This window comes from Hippopotamus amphibius, chromosome 12 (assembly GCF_030028045.1).
Source record: "Hippopotamus amphibius kiboko isolate mHipAmp2 chromosome 12, mHipAmp2.hap2, whole genome shotgun sequence".
Taxonomy (NCBI): Eukaryota; Metazoa; Chordata; class Mammalia; order Artiodactyla; family Hippopotamidae; genus Hippopotamus; species Hippopotamus amphibius.
The window spans coordinates 25,035,056-25,053,928 of NC_080197.1; the positions used below are offsets into that span (position 1 = coordinate 25,035,056).

Genomic DNA, 18,873 nt, shown 5'->3' on the forward strand with positions numbered 1-18,873 from the left:
ATGAAGTAACTTGCCCAAGGTCACCCAGCTGATAGTTGGTAGCTCCATGATATAAAAGCAGTCTGTTTGACTCCAAAGATCATGCCCCTCTCTTCTGTGAAAAAAAACTTTATTACATGATCTGATTATAGATGCAATAGTCATTCAAGTATCAAACATTTCATAAGTATATAATATAGATGATCCATGCCCTCAAAATCTCAACTTTTCAAACATCTCACTGTCAATAATTTAGTATATAATTCTCCAACTACTTTTTTTCTGTAGATATAACTTATATTATTGTTCTATGTAAAAGTAAAAATAGGATTATATTAGTCACAGTGTCTACAACTCTTTTTTTTTTTTTTTTTACTTACCAATATAACATGGACATTTTTCCATGTCAATATCAAGATATATGGATTTACCTGATTATTTATAATGATGCATCATAGTTCATTAAACGGTTTAACTAGTTTCCTATTGATGGATATTTGGGTGGTTTCCAATGCAGCTTTGAATATCCTTGCCCTGATAATTTTAGGTGCTTGAGTCACACCTGTGGTCATACCAACTCTCCTATGCTGTCTTTCAAGTGATGTTACAGGACCTTCCATGCAGCAGGCTTTTGGGGGTTACATGGGTATCTTGGGGTCATTTTCCTTCTTAAATATACAAATAATGACAGGACAGCTTTGAATAAAAGTTTTGTTCAGTGGAACAATTCTTATATATCAAAGCAAAATTCTGATATCTTGAAAAATCTGTTTTCTCACTCAGTATATGAAATATCATATTTTATTCCCTGAATATTTTCTTAAGTGTCTACTCCGTGCCATGCATGGCCTGATGCACTGGGAACACTGATGAACAAGACAGACCAGGCCCTTGTTTGCCTGGCTTTATAGTCTTAATTACTTTTACTTTGTTCAGGTTGTACTATCTTGATCTACCATAGAAAACATAAATTTACCTCATATTGAGAAGCCATCTTTAACTGACTATGAAATAAAGAGATAACAAGCTTGGAAATTGCTTGTTTGTTTTGGGGTTTTGTGGGGGTTTTTGGTGTGTTTTTTTTTTGGAGGTGCCCTGCAGCATGTGGGACCTTAGTTCCCCAACCAGAGATCAAACCCATGCCCTCTGCAGTGGAAGCGCAGAGTTCTAATCACTGGACCACTAGGGAATTCCCAAGCTTGGAAATTTAGTTTTTATGATATTCTCTCAGTACTAAAATAACTCCAGGATATACCTATTTGTTTCTTAAATTGGATATTTTTGATATTTCCTTCATGTCTTAGTTAAGATATGAAGCTTCCTGATTTCAAAGCTTACTACACTATAAAGTTACAGGAATCAAGACACTGTGGTATTGGCATGAGGATGAACATATCAATGGAATAGAATTGAGAGTCCAGAAATAAACCCATCTATCTGTGATCAGCTGATTTTTCACAAGGGTGCCAAGATCACTCAATGGAGAAGAATAGTCTCTTCAGCAAGCTATGCTGATACAACTAAATAGTCACATACAAAAGAATGAAGTTTGGCCCTTAACTCACACCACATGCAACAAGTAACTCACAATGGATCAAAGACCTAAATGCAAGACCTAAAACTATAAAGCTCTTAGGAAGAAACATTGAAGCAAATCCTCATGATTTTGGATTTGGCAATGGTTTCTTATATATAACACCAAAAGCACAAACCAAAATAGAAAAAAATAAACTGAACTGCATCAAAATTTAAATTTGGGGGGACTTCTCTGGTGGCACAGTGATTAAGAATCTGCCTCCCAAGGCAGGGTACACGGGTTTGATCCGTGGTCCGGGAAGATCCCACATGCCACAGAGCAACTAAGCCTGTGCACCACGACTACTGAGCCTGCATGCTGCAACTACTGAAGCCCATGCAACTGGAGCCCATGCTCTGCAACGAGAGGCCACTGCAATGAGAAGCCCGCACTCTGTAATGCAGAGTAGACCACACTTGCTACAACTAGAGAAGGCCCTCGCACAGCAACGAAGAGCCAACGCAGCCAAAATAAATAAATAAAAATAATAAAATAAAATACCCAAGAGAAAAAACAGACAGTGGAAATAAGTATGCAGGAGATCTAGGTATAAAAACAAATTAAATTTTTTGTGCATCAAAGTACACTATCAAGAGAGTGAAAAGACACCCCCCCAAAATGAGAAAAATGTTTGCAATCAATTACCTGATAAGCATTTAGTACCCAAAATGAAGAATTCTTACAGTTCAACAACCCAATTAACAGATGGGCAAAGGACTTGAAAGACATTTCTCCAAAGAAGATATACAAATGTCTGTCAATGGATGAATGGATAAACAAAATGCGGTATATTCATACAATGAAATATTATTCAGCCATTAAAAGGAATGAAATACTGATACGTGCTGCAAGGTGGATGAACCTTGAAAACATTGTGCTAAGTGAAAGAAGTCAAACACAAAAGGTCACGTATTGTATGATTCCATTTATATGAAGTATCCAGCATAGGCAAATATATAGAGACAGAAGGCAAATTAGCAGTTGCTTATGGATTGGAAAATGGGGGATTGGGAGGAGGGCAATATCTAAAAGGTGCAGGCAGACTTCCCTGGTGGCTCAGTGTTTAAGAATCTGCCTGCCAATTCAGGGGACATGGATTCCAGCCCTGGTGTGGGAAGATCCCACATGCTGTGGAGCAACTAAGCCTGTGCACCACAACTACTGAGCCTGTGCTCTAGAGCCGGCAAGCCACAACTACTGAAGCCCACACACCTAGAGCTTGTGCTCCCCAACAAGAGAAGCCACTGCAATGAGAAGCCCAAGCACCACAACGAAGAGCAGCTCTCACTAGCGGCAACTAGAGGAAGCTGGCGCACAGCAACAAAGACCCAACACAGCCCAAAATAAATAAATAAATAAATAAATTAATTAATTAATTTTTTTAAAAAGGTACAGGCTTTCTTTTCAATTATGAAAATGTTCTAGAAAATTGACTGTGGTGGTGGTTGGGCTTATCTGGTTGTGACTATACTAAAAAAAAATAACCACTGAATTTTACACCTTAGATTAATGAATCGTATAGTATGTGAATTAGATCTCAATAAAGCTGTTTAAAAAACACAAAGGAAGAAATTTTCTGGCATTCTAGTGGTTAAGACTCTGAGCTTTCAATGCAGGCCACCAGGTAGGGGAACTAAGATCCCACATGCCACAGGGTGCACCCAATAAATAAATAAATAATTAAAAAGAGGATTTGTCAATATCAACTAGAGCTGAACACATGTGAACTCTAAGATCCAGCAATCCTAACCCTTGGTATGTATCTAGCAAAAAATTATACACGCATTCACACAAAGACTTGGGCAAGAATTCTCATAGTAGTACTATTAAAAATAGACCTAAGTGGAAACTGAAATGCTCATCATGAGTAGAATGGATACCTTGTGACATATGCAAATAATGAACTGTATGTAGCAATGAAAAGAACAAACTACAACTACATGCAACAATATAGATGAATCTCAAAAACACAAAATTGAGCAAAAGAAGTCAGAATCAAAAGAGCACATTTTGTATACTTCCATTTATATAAAGCTTAACACTCGATGAGCCTAGTCCATGAAGTTAGAAATCAGAATACTATTTACCCTCATGGGTGTGGGGTGATGCTGGAAAGGGAGAACGATGGGGCTCTTGTGGGGCTGGTAATAGTCTGTTTCTTGATTTGGATGTTGGTTGGACATGCATGTTCATTTTGTGAAAATTCATTAGGCTTTACATTTGTGAGTTGTGTATTTTCATGTCTTTATGTTATACTCTTATAAAAAGTTAAAATTTTTCAGAATATTTTTGAAATCAGGCTTTTAAGTTCTAAGAATACTCCTTTTTTGTGGTCACTTCTTGATACTCTTCCCTTGTTTTCAATTGTGTAGTTATTTTTCATTTTTTTTCAATTTCTATTTTTCAATCTTTTTTCCTGAGAGCAAGCCATTGCTTGCCCATGTTAAGCCATAGAAGTGACCCCTCTTCAAGACACTTTATTTCCTATTGTCTGAAAATTCTTGAGCTGATTTTGTAATATTAAGGCACTTTACTGCCATCTACTGGTAAATTACCCCAATAAACTTATACGTTACAATGTCTACCAGTCAGTGGCACCCACTTAACACGTGATGTCCTCCTGCAAGACACAAGTTGCCTAACCAAATGTGATAAGCTTGCCGTTTGACACTGTTGTGATAAATCCCACAGACGGTAGAGTGTTGATGCTCTCTAGGTGGTTTTATTCTTTCTTCATTTTTTTTGCTATTTGATGTCGTTCTTAAAGACATGGTTCTAGTATTCACTATCACTGCAAAGCTTAAGCCCGTTGGACAAAGGTATGAAAATAGAAGTTCAATAAATGCCAATCAAATTGTTCAGATCAAAGACAAATTGATTTGCTTTTTCTTTATCTAAATCTGAATCTAGAACTGTCTTGGATGTCTTAGACTGCTTTTCTTGCTCAAAACATCCTGTGAAACAGCCTGATAACCTCTTCAGAGGCTGCTGCTTGTTGAGGCTATCACAAGTGCTAGGCACACTTCTAAACATTTTATATCTACTGATTCATTTAATCCACTACTAATTCATTTAATCTTCTAATCCTCATCTATAAGATACCTTTATTATCTGCACCTTGCAGATAAGGCAACTAGCACAAAAAAGTTGTTATATTACAGGTGATGATATTACAAAAATACTTTCTTTGGGGAGCTTGTAGTCTATCGGGAACACAAAACAAAATAAAAACCATGTAAGGATTTAAAAACAAACAAAGTAAAGGAAAAAATACTTTGGACCCTGTAGGATGAGTCATTTTTCTCCTTTTGGTGCACGTTCCCTCATCTGTATGACCAGAACTTTGGATTTGCTCAAGATCACAAAGCTAATAAATGACAGAACTAGAATCTGAACTTGAGGATTTTGACTTCAAAGCCCAATCTTGGAATCACTGTACTCTACCTAGTGCCATTTCACAGCCTGTTTCTGTTCCTTTGCTGCCTTCCTGTGGGCAACAAATACCTATGTTACCTATGCTCCTGCTATTTTCACCTATGGGATAGGTGCCCAAATGGGACTCTGGCTGCTAACTCCCTGCATCCTTGCTAATACCAGGAAAACCTCTGACTTTTGGTTTAAGAATATGAATAGCAAGGCCAAAAAAAAAAAAATGAGGATATTGGCTCAGGCTCTGGCATATTTTTTTAAATTGTGATTAAAAAATATATAACATAAATCTTGCCATTTAAACTATTTATGTGTACAGCTCTGTGGCACTAACTACACTACATTGCTGTGCAATTATCACCACCATCCACCTTCAGAACATTTTTTATCTTTCCCTTCTGAAACTCTATACCCATTAAGAAGTAACTCTCCATTATCCCCTCTCTCCAGCCCCTGGCAATCAGTATTCTACTCAGTCCCTATGAATTTGACTACCCTAGGAATCTCATATAAGAGGAATCATGTAATATTGTAATTGTCCTTTTGTGACTGGCTTCTTTCACTTAGCACAATGTCTTCAAGTTTCACCCATGTTACAGCACGTGCCAAATTTTCCTTCCTTTTTAAGGCTGAAGAATATCCCATTGTATGAACATGCCCCATTCTGTTTATTCATCTGATAGACACATGGGCTGCTTCCACATTTTTGGCTATGGTAAATAATGCTGCTATGAACATGGCTGTACAAATATCTAAGTCCCTGCTTCTACTTTTTTGGGGTAAATATCCAGAAGCAGGATTTTTGGATCAGATGGTAATACTATATTTAACTTTTTGAGGAAACTTCAAACTGTTATCCACAGCTGCTTCTGTGGTGGATAACACAGGAATGTAGGTAAAAAGTTATTAGGTATAAACTTAAGATGTCTGCATTTTCCTGTGTGTAAATCATACCTCACTTTTTAAAAGTTAAAAGAAAAACCTTAAAAATTTTTTCCAGGCTTAAAATTTTTTTCCAAGCTTAAAATTTTTTTAACACCAGCAATTTTTGTAAATTGTTTTGGTGTTAATGTCACGGGCTCAAGTGTCTGAAGTACCTCCTCTTGGCTGCCTGTGGTTCTCTTTCTTTTTCTCTGCCCCTTTGGGCCCAGCACATTACCCAGGATTCACACACAACAAATATTTATTGAGCATCTCCTCTGTGCCAGGCCCTGTGCTATGTGCTGAGGAAAGGGCAGTAAACAAGCCGGATAAAATCTCCTTCCTAATGGGGTCCATATCCTTGTGGTGAAGACAGGCAATAAACAACCTAGTGTGTCCTATTGAGAACAAGTAAGAAAACCTGCCCGAGGAGTCCTCAGGGAAGGGGTCCTTGGGGTAGTGACATTTGAGCTGGTATCTGAAGGCTGATAAATTATTTAAGGGTGGGGGGAAGCATGTGAGGCAGAAGGATCAGCATGTGCAAGGGTCCTGAGAAAGAAGGAAGTACAATGTGTGAAGATCAATGTAGTTACAGTCCAGAGAGAGGGGAAGAGGGCCCAGGGATAAGTATGGAGATGTGGGAAAGGCAACAGTGAGACATCTATTTGGCCTTTATTGCAAGAATAATGTGAGCCATCAAATAGTTTTAAATAGGGGAGAGACAGGATCAGATTTCTGACTTAGAAACATTACTCTGATAGCAGAGTGGAGAATAGATTGGAGGGGAGCCAGGGAGACTGTAGAAAGGACTTAAATGGCTACTGCATCAGTACAAGCACATAGTGTATGCTCAATAAGTATTTGTGGAAGGAAAGGACTCCTCTTAGATGACACCAATACGCCTGAGCTGTGTAATCAGCTCACAATCCACCTGCTCATCTAACTAACGTGATGCTTGTAATAGACCCTTAACTCCCGTTTTACAGATGAGAAAGCTGAGGTTGAGGCAAAGAAAATCACACAACTATCAGGAGTTAAAGTCAGATCTGAATCCAGGCCTGTATGACAAACATCAAGCCCAGTGCTGGGGAGGCCTCCCTACATTTGGGGAGATGGGAGGGGGCCACACTCCCTTGTACCCCTTTGAGCTTGCTAGGGCGACAGTGATAGGAAAAAAGTAGAGAGGGACTTAAAGGCAAATAATAAAGGCTAAATGTTATCTTTATCACCATAAACGTTATTAGACACTATGTGTCAGGCACTGTGCCAAGTGCTTTCCATGCTTTCCCTCAATTTCCTCTTTGCAAAGACTATTATTATCTCCATATCTCAGGTGCATAACCCGAGGCTTGGAGAGTTGACTTGCCCAAGGACACTCCGCTAGAGGTCTCCTACAGGACTGTACAGTGACTCCAAAGTGGGGGCAGCAGCCACTGGAGATGCTACAGCGCCAGGAGACAGACAAACCCACGGGATCCCGGCTCTGAGCGCGGCAACCAAGCGAGCTGGCGCGCTCAGCCAGCTCTGCCTCACGCTCCCGGAGACGTTTGGTCACGTGGCCAAGGCCACGCCCCCGGTCTGCCCCGCCCTCTCCCGCGCTCCCTCCCTGTCTCCCTCCCTCCCCCTCCCTCCCCGACCCGGTCCGGCCCATCCCCCTCCCCACCGGCTCCCTGAGGCCCAGCCGGGTCGGGCTGCGGGCGGCCGGGCGCCGACGGCCGGACAGACGGGCGCACACGAGGACGGACGGACGGACACACGGAGGGCCGCGGGCACGCACGGCCCGGGCCGGTGCTCCGAGGCCCGCCCGGGAGGGCTGGGGCCGCGCTCAGGTGAGGTGACGGCGACGCGGGCCCGTAAGGGGTGGGCCCACCGGGCGTCCGCGGTGCCGGCCCGGCTGGCTCCGCGGGAAGGAGGCGCCGCCCGGGCCGGGCGCGGGAAAATGGCGCCGGCAGACCGTGGAACACGGCCCCTGTGCGGGCCCGGCCCGGAGCCGCCCCGCCCGCCCTCCGCGCTCGTGTCCCCGTCGCCATGTTGGGGAGCGGGCCCGGGGCCTGCGGGCCCCGGCGCCGGGGAGAGCTGGGGGCAAGGCACAGTCGGGGAGGGTGAGGGACACGGTGTCTGGGGCGCTGAGGGAGTGCTGAGCCGGTCGGGGTCTGCACGGGGTGGCGCTCCAGGTCCGAAGAACTGGCGGCAGCCGGACGTGGGGTTGTGGCCGGGGTCGCGGGGAAGGGACGTTGGGTCCAGACGGAACCGGGGTCAGGATCCGTGGGGGTAGGGCAGCAGGATTTGGTCCTGGGCTAGGCCGTGGGAGGAGTTCAGGACCCCAGGCGGGCAGGGAGCGGAGGGGCTTGGGATTTGAGCTCAGGCTGTCAGGGCTGGGACAGTTCTTTGCGGGGTGTGGTGAGAGGGCTGATTGGAATTGGGGGCCCTTTCGGTACTGAGGCGGGTATCAGATTGGGGTAGTCCTCAGAGTCGCGGGGCAAGTCCGTGTAACTCCCAGGGGACTGAGGACATATGTGCCCCGGATCCTCCAGTCCTTATTGGCGAGAGCAAAACAAGAAAGTAAGGCTTTGATGAAGAAGAGAGGGAAGGGGGATTGGGGTTTGGGTGCAGGAGCTGGCCAGCAAAAAGGATGCAGAGTGGAGCTGGTTTGCCAGTGGAGAACCTCCATCAACTTAGGGAGTTTGTGTGTGTCTTTAAAAGGAGGGACCCGGCTGTTTGTGGGCGGTGACCCAAGGTGTCTTCCCAGGAAGGGGACAGCCCTCTGTTTTTTAAGAGCAGTGTCACCTGGGGAGGTCATCAGAAAGGCGTTATTGAAGCCAGTGAGAATGAACGAATGTGTAAAAACTACAAAGGCCTTAAATCGTATAACGATTTCAGATCATGTAGTGATTTTAGCTGAGACACAGAAAGGTAAAGTTGACTTCTCAAGATCTTACCAGTAAATGGCAGAAGAAGTACTGGAACTCAGGCCCGTTGACTCTTCATTCAGCACAATTGCTTTGTGGAATTTGGCAGGTGGGAGAAAAGTGTTAGGGAGAAAAGTGTTAGGAAGTCAAGTGTGGCAGCATATATCAAAGAACTGTTAAGTAATTTATTTTTGTAGTGAGTTTGTCAGTAGGAAAACTGGAGGGGATACAAGAAAAGTAGAGGTAACCAGCTATTTGATCATTTCTAGTACACTTCCGTTTGTGCAAAGAAGTTATCTTCAGGATCCTTTTGACTTTTTATAGAGTTTTAAGAGATGCTCCTTCTCTTCTAGGTGTTTACTATACAGCAGAGGGACACAAAAAGCCTAAAAAGATGACAGTGAACAATCGTAAAGACCCAGGATCACTATCATGACCAAACTTTAATTGACATTTGATCATGATAGAGAAGAGTTCAAAGTCCCCATGGGCTATGAGAGAACTCTCAGTCATAACATAGTAGTCCCAGGGCTCCTATGTAATCAAAAGAGACTTTCAACAAAAAGGTTATGAGGATGTTCATAGCAATAAGATTTTTTTTTAAATAAATTTATTTATTTATTTTATTGGCTATGTTGGGTCTTTGTTGCTGCACATGGGCCTTCTCTAGTTGTGGAGAGCAGGGGCTACTCTTTGTTGTGGTGTGCGGGCTTCTCATTGTGGTGGCCTCTCTTGTTGCCGAGCACGGGCTCTAGGCGCGTGGGCTTCAGTAATTGTGGCACATGGGCTCAATAGTTGTGGCACATGGGCTTAGTTGCTCCGCGACATGTGGTATCTTCCTGGGGCAGGGATCGAACCCGTGTCCCCTGCATTGGCAGGCGGATTCTTACCTACTGCGCCACCTAGGAAGTCCAATAAGACTTTCAGTATATGTTCAATACCCTTATACAGCAACACGATTCGTTTGTTTTAGGTCTTTCTAATGTAGGAAGGCCTGATCTTGTCTATATCATGGGCCGCTTTAGCAACTAGTGAAGCTTGTGGATCCCTCTCAGAATAATATTTTTAATTGCATAAAACAAAATACATTGGGTTGTAGAGAAACTAATTATATTGAAATACAGTTACCACAGTATACAAATTGTGATAATACTTCTTTATCAGCAAAGTAATAAATCAGATCTGGTGGTGGGTCTGATAATTATATCAGATGAACATAAATAATTCTTTAATATATCTGCAATAACTATAATGTGATATAAAGATATCTGTGATTACTGTGGCAGAATCACAGATACTGCTAATACCAGAATGGTTTATTGCCTACGTTCATATTTGAAGAAAATGGTAACTTTCAGTTAAAGGCTAGTGAAAATAAAGAGGCAGTTTTTTTCCTATCCAAGTTCACAGACCACTCCCTGAATTCTGTCTGTGGACTCCCATCTATGAACCCCAGGTTACGGAACCACAAAGGATGTCTTCCATTCAGCAGAAATTTACTATGCGCTAAGAAGACATTATGCTAGGCTCTGAAGAATCAGAGGTCTTTAAGGCAGGGCAGGGTCTTTTCACTTTGGGTATTCAGTCTCATGAGAGAAGTGAACATGTAAGCAATGACAGTTGAGGGTGTTAAATGCCAAAGGAGAGTTATTATAGGTTCTAAAGACACAGGTAGGCATGTCTCTGCTCTAGGAGTCAGGGAAAGCTTTGGAAATGAGTGAGACTTGAGATGTGTGCTGAAGCGTAGAGGAGTTTCCCAGATGCAGAATTGGAGAGAAGAGCTTTCAGGTAAGGGCATGCATTTTCAGGGTATGTAATTTAATGTGGCTGGAGCATAGTGTGTGTGTGTGGAGGGGGGAGAGAGAGACAGAGAGAGTTGGAGGGGCTTCCTAGGTGGCGCAGTGGTTAAGAATCTGCCTGCTAATGCAGGGGACAAGGGTTCGATCCCTGCCTTTGGAAGATCCCACATGCCTCGGAGCAACTAAGCCCGTGCACCACAACTATTGAGCCTGTGCTTTAGAGCCCGTAAGCCATAACTATTGAGCCCGTGTGCTGCAACTACTGACGCCCACGTGCCTAGAGCCTGTGCTCTGCAACAAGAGAAGCCACGGCAATGAGGAGCCCGTGCACCACAACGAAGAGTAGCCCCCACTCACCGCAACTAAAGAAAGCCCGCGCACAGCAAAAAAGACCCAACACAGCCAATAAATAAATGAATAAATAAGAGTAGTTGGAGATGAAGCTGGGAAGGTTGTTTGGAACCTGATTGTGGAGGACCTTGCTAAGGAATTTGGACTGAATCCTTAGCTTTTAGAGAGGCATTCGAGGCTTTCAAGAAGTGGAATTATGATGAGGTTTAATTTTTAGGAGATAAATGGATGTGTTTTGGTGGGAGGGTGGACTGGGGAGCAGGGAAGAAGTAAGGAGGGAATGAGGGCCTGAACAAAGGCAGAAGCTGTGAACATTGAACTGAGTGAGAATTTTCAGGTATTGATATAATTACATTGTGAGTGATAAGAGAGAGGAGGAGTTTTTTAGATTTCTAGCTTGGGATGGTGGCTGTCAAAGAGGTTAAAAAAAAGGGTGAAAGGAAAGTAAGAACTGTCACAGATAATAAGGAAGATGTTTTTTGGTAGAATAATAGACTTGGAAACCATTGCAGAGCTGTCAAATGTGATGTCATTTATTGCTTAAGGAAATCATATGTGTCAACAGTGAAAGACTGGGCAGGTATTCTTAGAGTATAGGAAAATCATAGCTATCAGTGTCAGGGTTTGACACACTATGGCCTGTGGGTTAAATCTGTTCCACCACCTATTTATGTGAATAAAATTTTATTGCAACACAGGCACACTCATTTACATATTGTCTTTGGCTGCTTTCACACTACCAATGATAGAGTTGAGTAGTGACAGAGCTCACAAAACTGAAAAATATTTGCTTTCGGGCCCTTTACCATGTTTGCCAGTTCCTGATCTGTGTGCCTGAATGTTGGACATTAAACTTCTGATTTATCATCCAGTTCCTATATGAGAAGAATAACCATCTTGGCATTGTCTTTCTGGCTGGGTTCCCCATGCTCTGTGTATCTGCAGCATGACATAGGCCCCTGAGTATTTTATATTGGTCAGTGATGACAAGGTTTACTGTTTTGGGGTCCACTGAGTGGCAACTGTGATTAGTGCCAGGTTTTTACAGTTTGGACCTTGCTGGGGCTTGTTTTGTCATTTTCTATTGAGTTGTCTTTTTCAAAAGATTTCTTTATGTTTTCTGATTATGAATCCTGTGTTGGTTGTGTATATTTCAGATATCAGTTCCCAATTTGTTGCTAATCTTTTAAAATCTCTTTAGGTTGTCGTTTGTTAAAAAGAAGTTCTGAATTTTAATAAAGTCAAATTTATCTATCTTTTCCTCCCCCAAGATTTTGAAGTTATTCTTTATGTTATCTTTTTGAATCTGTATTGTTTTGCCTTTTGTGTTTAGATCTCTATCTGGAATTGACTCGTGTGTGGTGTGAGGTAGGGTCAGTTCATTTTTTCCTATGTACAATGAATTATCCCAGCACCATTTATCGAATGGCGCTTATTTCCAAATTGTGAGCTCTTTTTTGGTGAAGTCTGTCTGAGGTCCTATTTCCAGCTCCACTGCTTGCTAATTGTGTACCTTGGACAAGTTGCATAACCTCTTTGTGCCTCAGCTTCCTCATCTTTAAAATAAGGATAATAGGCTTTTTGTGAGGAGTAAGTTAATTCATATAACATGTATAGAACAGTGTGACATCTAGAAAATGCTCAGTAATGTTAGCTGTTATTTAGCATTATTGTTCATTTGAGATTCCTAGGCATAGAGTGAAAGCTCAATATGCTCAACACAGTTGTAGAATTAATTTGGTTTTTAGGTCCAAACAGAATGGCTGAGAGCTGAGTGCTGCAGGAGATGCTTCCAAGTTGCTGCTTAATTTTAGCTGCTGCCTTAGACTATATGCGGGAACAGAACTCCTCCCTGTAGTTCTTTGCAGTGCTCACTGCTCTCCTGCTTTGTTCATTTACTTTATCACCCTATACACATTTGGTTTTCTGGTTCTAACTTTACCAAAGTTTTGAATATTACCTCTCCTAAACCAGTAAATGACATATTGGGATATTGTCAGGATGGCCAGAAATTGACAGATTAGTTTGTGACAGGTAAAAACTAAAGTCTGTTTCTAAGGCTGAGTCATTCTTGGTCATAATGAATAAAATGATAATTTAAATTAAAAGATGACATGAAATTCAAGTCATTGAATATTTAGGCATTGACTGTGTGCTGGATACTATATTCGAAATTACCACATTGGTAATAGAAAAGAAAACTAGCTGACCACCTTTATGAAATATTACAGAAGAAATCTTTTTACTTGTGATATGGAGCTGTTTTCCAAGAGAGCATTTGGATGACAGAAAGGAAATATAGACATTTATTCATTTGTCAAACATTTATTGAACCCTACCATGTACATTGGGCTAGAACTCTGCAGAATACAAGGATTACTCTAGCCAGGATTTCAGTGTCATGTGGGATGTATATATAATGTGTTATGGAACTGGGATATCAGAGGATGGTACCTGAAAGAGGTGGCCTTTAGGCAGGACTGCCAAAAGCGGTTAAGATCTTAATACTTAGAGATGAGACAGTATTTTTCCAGGCTGAGTGAAAGCAGGGGTATAGAGATGGGTGTTCAGGAGATAGTAAAGAGTTTAGTTTGGTTGGAGAATAGGATTGTCGCAGGGCTGTTGTTGAAGTTGAGGCTGGAAATGAAGACTGAACAGCAGCAATAATTAATAGTAGTAGCTCTCATTTTTTACATGCATACTATTTGCCAGATAATGTGCCAGGCATTTTATCAGTAGTATTTCATTTAATCCTCACAACAACCCTGTGAGATAGGCACTAATTTTTATCCCCTTTTTGATAGACAAAGAAACTGAGAAATAGAACTAACAATTGACAGAGAATGAATTTGAGTCTAGGCAGTCTAATTCCAAAGCCTGTGTTCTTAGTCTCTGCATATTATACATGGGAGGCTTTGAATCCTTTTTAATTCCAGGCTGAGAAGTTGGAATTGATTGACTAGGTAATGGGAAGTCATCAAAAGTTCTTGGCCATACAGTGACATAATGACATCTGTACATTAGGAAAGTAAGCCTGGTCATGAAGTGTAGGAGCAGCATGGGGAGAAAGGAGACATGGAGCTAGTTTACAGTCTCCCTCTTCAGTAGATTGGTTGTTCCTTAAGGGCTGGGGCTGTATCTCTCTGGCCCCTCTCCCTTCCTTTAGCTCCAGTGTCTATTTATTGTGTTGTCTGGCACATTTATTTATTTTTAAAAATTTAATCTTTTTCTACCTTACCTTGTTCTGAAAAGGACTTAAGGTGGCTGCCTAGGAGCTCAATAAACGTTTGCTGAGGTATATATAGATGTATACATAAGGGGAGTGCTATTGCTTTGTTGGAGGGAGTAAATGCAGCCTTATAATTTGGTGATAAGCTATATTTTATATATAGGCCCTATAAAGCGGATGATCAGAACCACGTCTTTTTTAACTTGTGAAGAATTGTAGGGCCTTCCCTGGTGGTGCAGTGGTTAAGAATCCGCCTGCCACTGCAGGGGACACGGGCTTGATCCCTGGTCCAGGAAGATCCCACATGCCACAGAGCAACTAAGCCCGTGTGCCACAACTTCTGAGCCTGTGTTCTAGAGCCCGTGAGCCACAACTACTGAGCCCATGTGCCACAACTACTGAAGCCCATGTGCCTAGAGCCCGTGCTCCACAACAAGAGAAGCCACTGCAATGAGAAGCCTGTGCACTGCAACGAAGAGTAGCCCCCATTCTCCACAACTAGAGAAAGCCCGTGCGCAGCAACAAAGACCCAACACAACCAATAAATAAACAAATTAATTTAAAAAAAAGCATTGTATATTCTGTGTCAGAATATTAACATTCGGTTAATATTAACTATGTCAGTTAAAAGCCCAAACTTATAGACACAGAGAGTAGATTGGTGGTTGCCAGGGGCTGGGAGATGGGGGAAATGGGGAGATGTTGGTCAAAGGGTATAAACTTTCAGTTATAATATTAATAATTTCTGCAGATGTAATGTACAGCATGGTGACTATAGTTAACAGTATTATATACTTGAAAGTTGCTAAGAGAATAGATCATACACCCAAAAATGGTAATTATGTGAGGTGATGGATATGTTAACTAACCTTATTGTGATAATCATTTCTCAATATATATGTGTATCCATCTCATCATACACCTTAAACCTACACAATATTATATGTCAATTATATCTCAATAAAGCTGGGAGAAAAACTATGTCAGTTTTAATAATGTTAATGATCACCAAATTCAGAGGATATTCATACTTTAAATAGGTATTAGGTTTGTATTTAGCATTAATCAGCTGCAGATCCCCTGTACACAAAGAGGTAACAAGAGCTGCCAATAATCAGCTCCTTTACTGACATTAAACCTGTTGAATATTAGTTCCATAGTACCATGTATGTACATTTTCTAAAGATCAGACAGCAGTCTCTCACAGGAATAAATACTAGTTGCAGATTTGTGAATCAGATTCCTGTTTTCGGTTTTACTCAGGGAAATTATTCATAAGGTTAAGTCCCTTGCCATATTTTAAATGTTATATGGAAGTAAGGCTTTGTCCCTTCTATGAAATACATGCTTAAAAAATTCAAACATTTGGAGAAATTCAAAGACACTGGTTAACTACCAAATACCAGTAAAGGTAGCAAGATGTTAGGTAAACCAGCATTTGACTAGACTTAGTAAGACAAATCAACAGACCTTAAATAGTGGATTTGTTAAATAAACATTCTTTTCCGTTGTGGATATTAGCTATCAGTAGTATGTACATGTACGTGTATGCACATATCAATGTGAAATATACTGATATAATTAATATAAGTACATTGAATCTGGGGATGCTTCCTAAAGAAAATGAGCCTTCATCTGAGTTCTTTTAGGTTGTGCAACTCTTCATTGTATGTGGAGATCACTCATTCAGAAGCATTACAATCAGAATGATTAAGTGTAGAGAAGAGAAAAAGTTGATTATGGAAGTCAGTATATGTTAACTGCCTACCACTATTGAGGGCTGTATACAGTTGATCAGTTAGTTTCTGCCTTCCAGGAAACAAATTCATCTGTGGAAGTGATGTGAACATAAATAAAAACAGGGGAAAGTGGGTTTTAAAAATGAAAATAGTAAGTGCTATAGGAATTCAGGAGAGATCACTTCTACTTGGAGAATCAGGAAAGGCTTCATGGAAAAGGTGGTGTATTAGTTTCCTAAGGCTGCTGTAACAAACTACCACAAACTTGGCGACTTAAAACAACAAAAATTTTTCTCTTACAGTTCTTGAGGCTAGAACCTGAATTCAGGGTGTCAGTGGGGCCATGTTCCCTCTGAGACTTTGGGTAGAATTCTTCCCCTTGCCTCTTCCTAGCTTCCATCAATTCTTGACATTTCTTGATTTGCGACTACGTCACTCCAGTCCCTGTCGTCACATGGCATTCTACCTGTGTCTCTGTCTCTGTGTCCAAATTTCCCTCTTAAAAGGGCACCAGTCATATTGGATTGGGGGTCTACCTCATCTTAACTAGTTGCGTCTGTAGTGATTCCGTTTCAAAATCAGGTCACATTCTGTGGTACTGAGGGTTAGGACTTTAAATATCTTTTGAGGAGACACAATTCAACTTAGAACAAGTGGCATGATACAGAAGTATTAAATTAAAATGTACTAATTAAATGCAAGAGTAAAATTGCAAGGAAGTAAGTTAAGGAAAGAAGAACCAAGGGAATGATAGACAGAGGAAAGCATAAGGAATATTTAGGAAATGAGATAGAGAAGTCTGGTTTGCTGGTCTATTGAGGAGTAGTGAGGCGATGAAGCCAGAGTAATGTATTGAGGTCCTATGTACCAGACGTAGGATATTTGAATGCTGCTGAATGAGTAGTGTGTCGGAGCAGGATAGCCCTGCAGAATTTTGAAATGGTGGATAACTAATTCAAACTTTGGATAATTAATTCCAGCTTTAAGGAGATTCTGTGATCAAGTGAACATGGTTAAGGAGACACCCTGGAGGAAAACAAATGGTCAATGATTTAACACACCCAGCCTCCCTCATTTGCCTATGCCAGTAACTTTTCACCAGGACAGTCAACGTATTCCTTATATGTAAAAAACAAAAACACCACCACAACAAAGGAGAGTTTTACTAGCCTCTTGGTCAGTCATCTGTGGGCATTGAGATACATCTGCTTTTTAGGGTCTCTAGTCTATTCAAAAGCCTCTCTATGGATTTAAATATTGATAATTACATTCTTCATTTTCTTTCAAACCTTTTTTCAAAATCACCTATTTTCCATTGTATTGTTTTTAAGAAATTTTATTGAGATACAGTTGACATAGAATAAACTGCATATATTTAAAGTGTACAGTTTATTTTTTTTCTTATTAGTAATGTATGTATATGGCAATCCCAGTCTCCCTTTTCAGTTTTTTCATATCCTTTTAAAACATCTGACTGATGGAAAGAATTGAGGAAGATTACGTGCTATCCAAGCCAGTGATGCCTTCTTTTTCTGTGTCCTGTAAATGATAGTTGTGTTGACTTTTGTCCACAATAGGACTGTATTCAAATTGTGAATATTCATTCAAATTGTGGTCAACAGTAATGCTCAGTGCTTTTCCTTATTTGTGCCCAGGTATTTCTTCCTGATTCTATATTTGCATTGCTCATATTTTCTCTAAGAGCATGTGTCTTCATGAAATTTCTAAAATATGTTTAAATATTAAAGACAAACAAACACATAACTTCCTAGTCATCATATGCATACAGTCATTTCATATAGTTTCTTATAGTCTTCTTTCATTTGGCATTACATTGGTATACTTTTCCACATGTCTATATAGTTATCATTTTTAATGAATACATAATAAAGTGTAAATACTCTCTGGTTATTTGGCATTTGGATGATTTCCAGTTTGTTTTTATTTTTGATTTGCAATTCTAAATTATACTGCTGTAACAGCTTTTTATAAACTGCTCCCCCAATTTTTTTCTTAGAATATATTCCTTAAAATAATTCAGTTAGGTCTAAGGATGTCAGTTTTTTAGCCATATTGTTAGATTATTCTTTAGAACAACTACCAGTTGTTAATATTAGATTTTATAGTTGTTTTCTTCTAATATAATTTTGGTATGTCACAGTGTGGTGGGGGTTTTGATATTTTAAATGTTTTATTATGAAAAATTTCAAACATACCAAAAAAAACCCTCCCAGAAATAGTACAATGAACACCCTTATTCAGCATGTTGCCATATGCTTACTAATATACTTATTATGTTAAACCTTTTAAAAATGAATACATCGAACTTCCCTGGCGGTCCAGAGGTCAGGACTCCGTGCTTCCAATGTGGGGGGTGTGGGTTCAGTCCCTGGTCAGGGAGCTAGTATCCCACATGGTGCATGATGCAGCCCCCCAAAAATAAATAAAATAAAATAAAATAAAATAAAATGCATCATAGTACTATGCCTTTAAATACTTTAACATGCATCTTTTACAAATAAGAAATTTCCCTACATTATCACAACACCATTATCACACCAAACAAAATTATCAGTAATTCCTTAATGTTTCTAACGTTGTCTGTATTTGTTTCTCCAATTGTCTCCATAATGACTTTTATAACTGCCTTGTTTAAAGTGGAATCAAATTAAGAACTATGCATTGTATTTGTATATGGTTATTTTTGTAGTCTTTTTTTTTTAACCTGGAACAATACCCATTTCTTATCTGTTCCCATATCTTCCCTCCCACCCCCCAATGGCATTGATTTGTTGAGATCCAAGCAGTTTTCTTGTTGTATGTCCCACATCCTGGATATATCTGATTGTTTTCTTTGTGGCATTTAACTTGGTTTTTTTTTTTTTTTTTAAGGCTTCTTTCTTTTAAATACCATTTTTTAAAAAAATATTTATTTGTTTAT

General features: G+C 40.4%; 1 protein-coding gene across 9 annotated transcripts in view; it reads left to right on the forward strand.

Moving 5' to 3' along the window:
* Window positions 1–7,508: 7,508 nt before the first annotated feature.
* The window catches only part of NCOA6 (nuclear receptor coactivator 6), an 88,057-nt gene continuing 76,692 nt past the window's right edge, over window positions 7,509–18,873 (forward strand). For all 9 annotated transcript variants that reach the window (XM_057701177.1, XM_057701171.1, XM_057701170.1 and 6 more), the window contains exon 1: window positions 7,509–7,734. The gene's annotated coding sequence lies outside the window, so the exon portion shown is untranslated. The remainder of the gene's footprint in view (window positions 7,735–18,873) is intronic.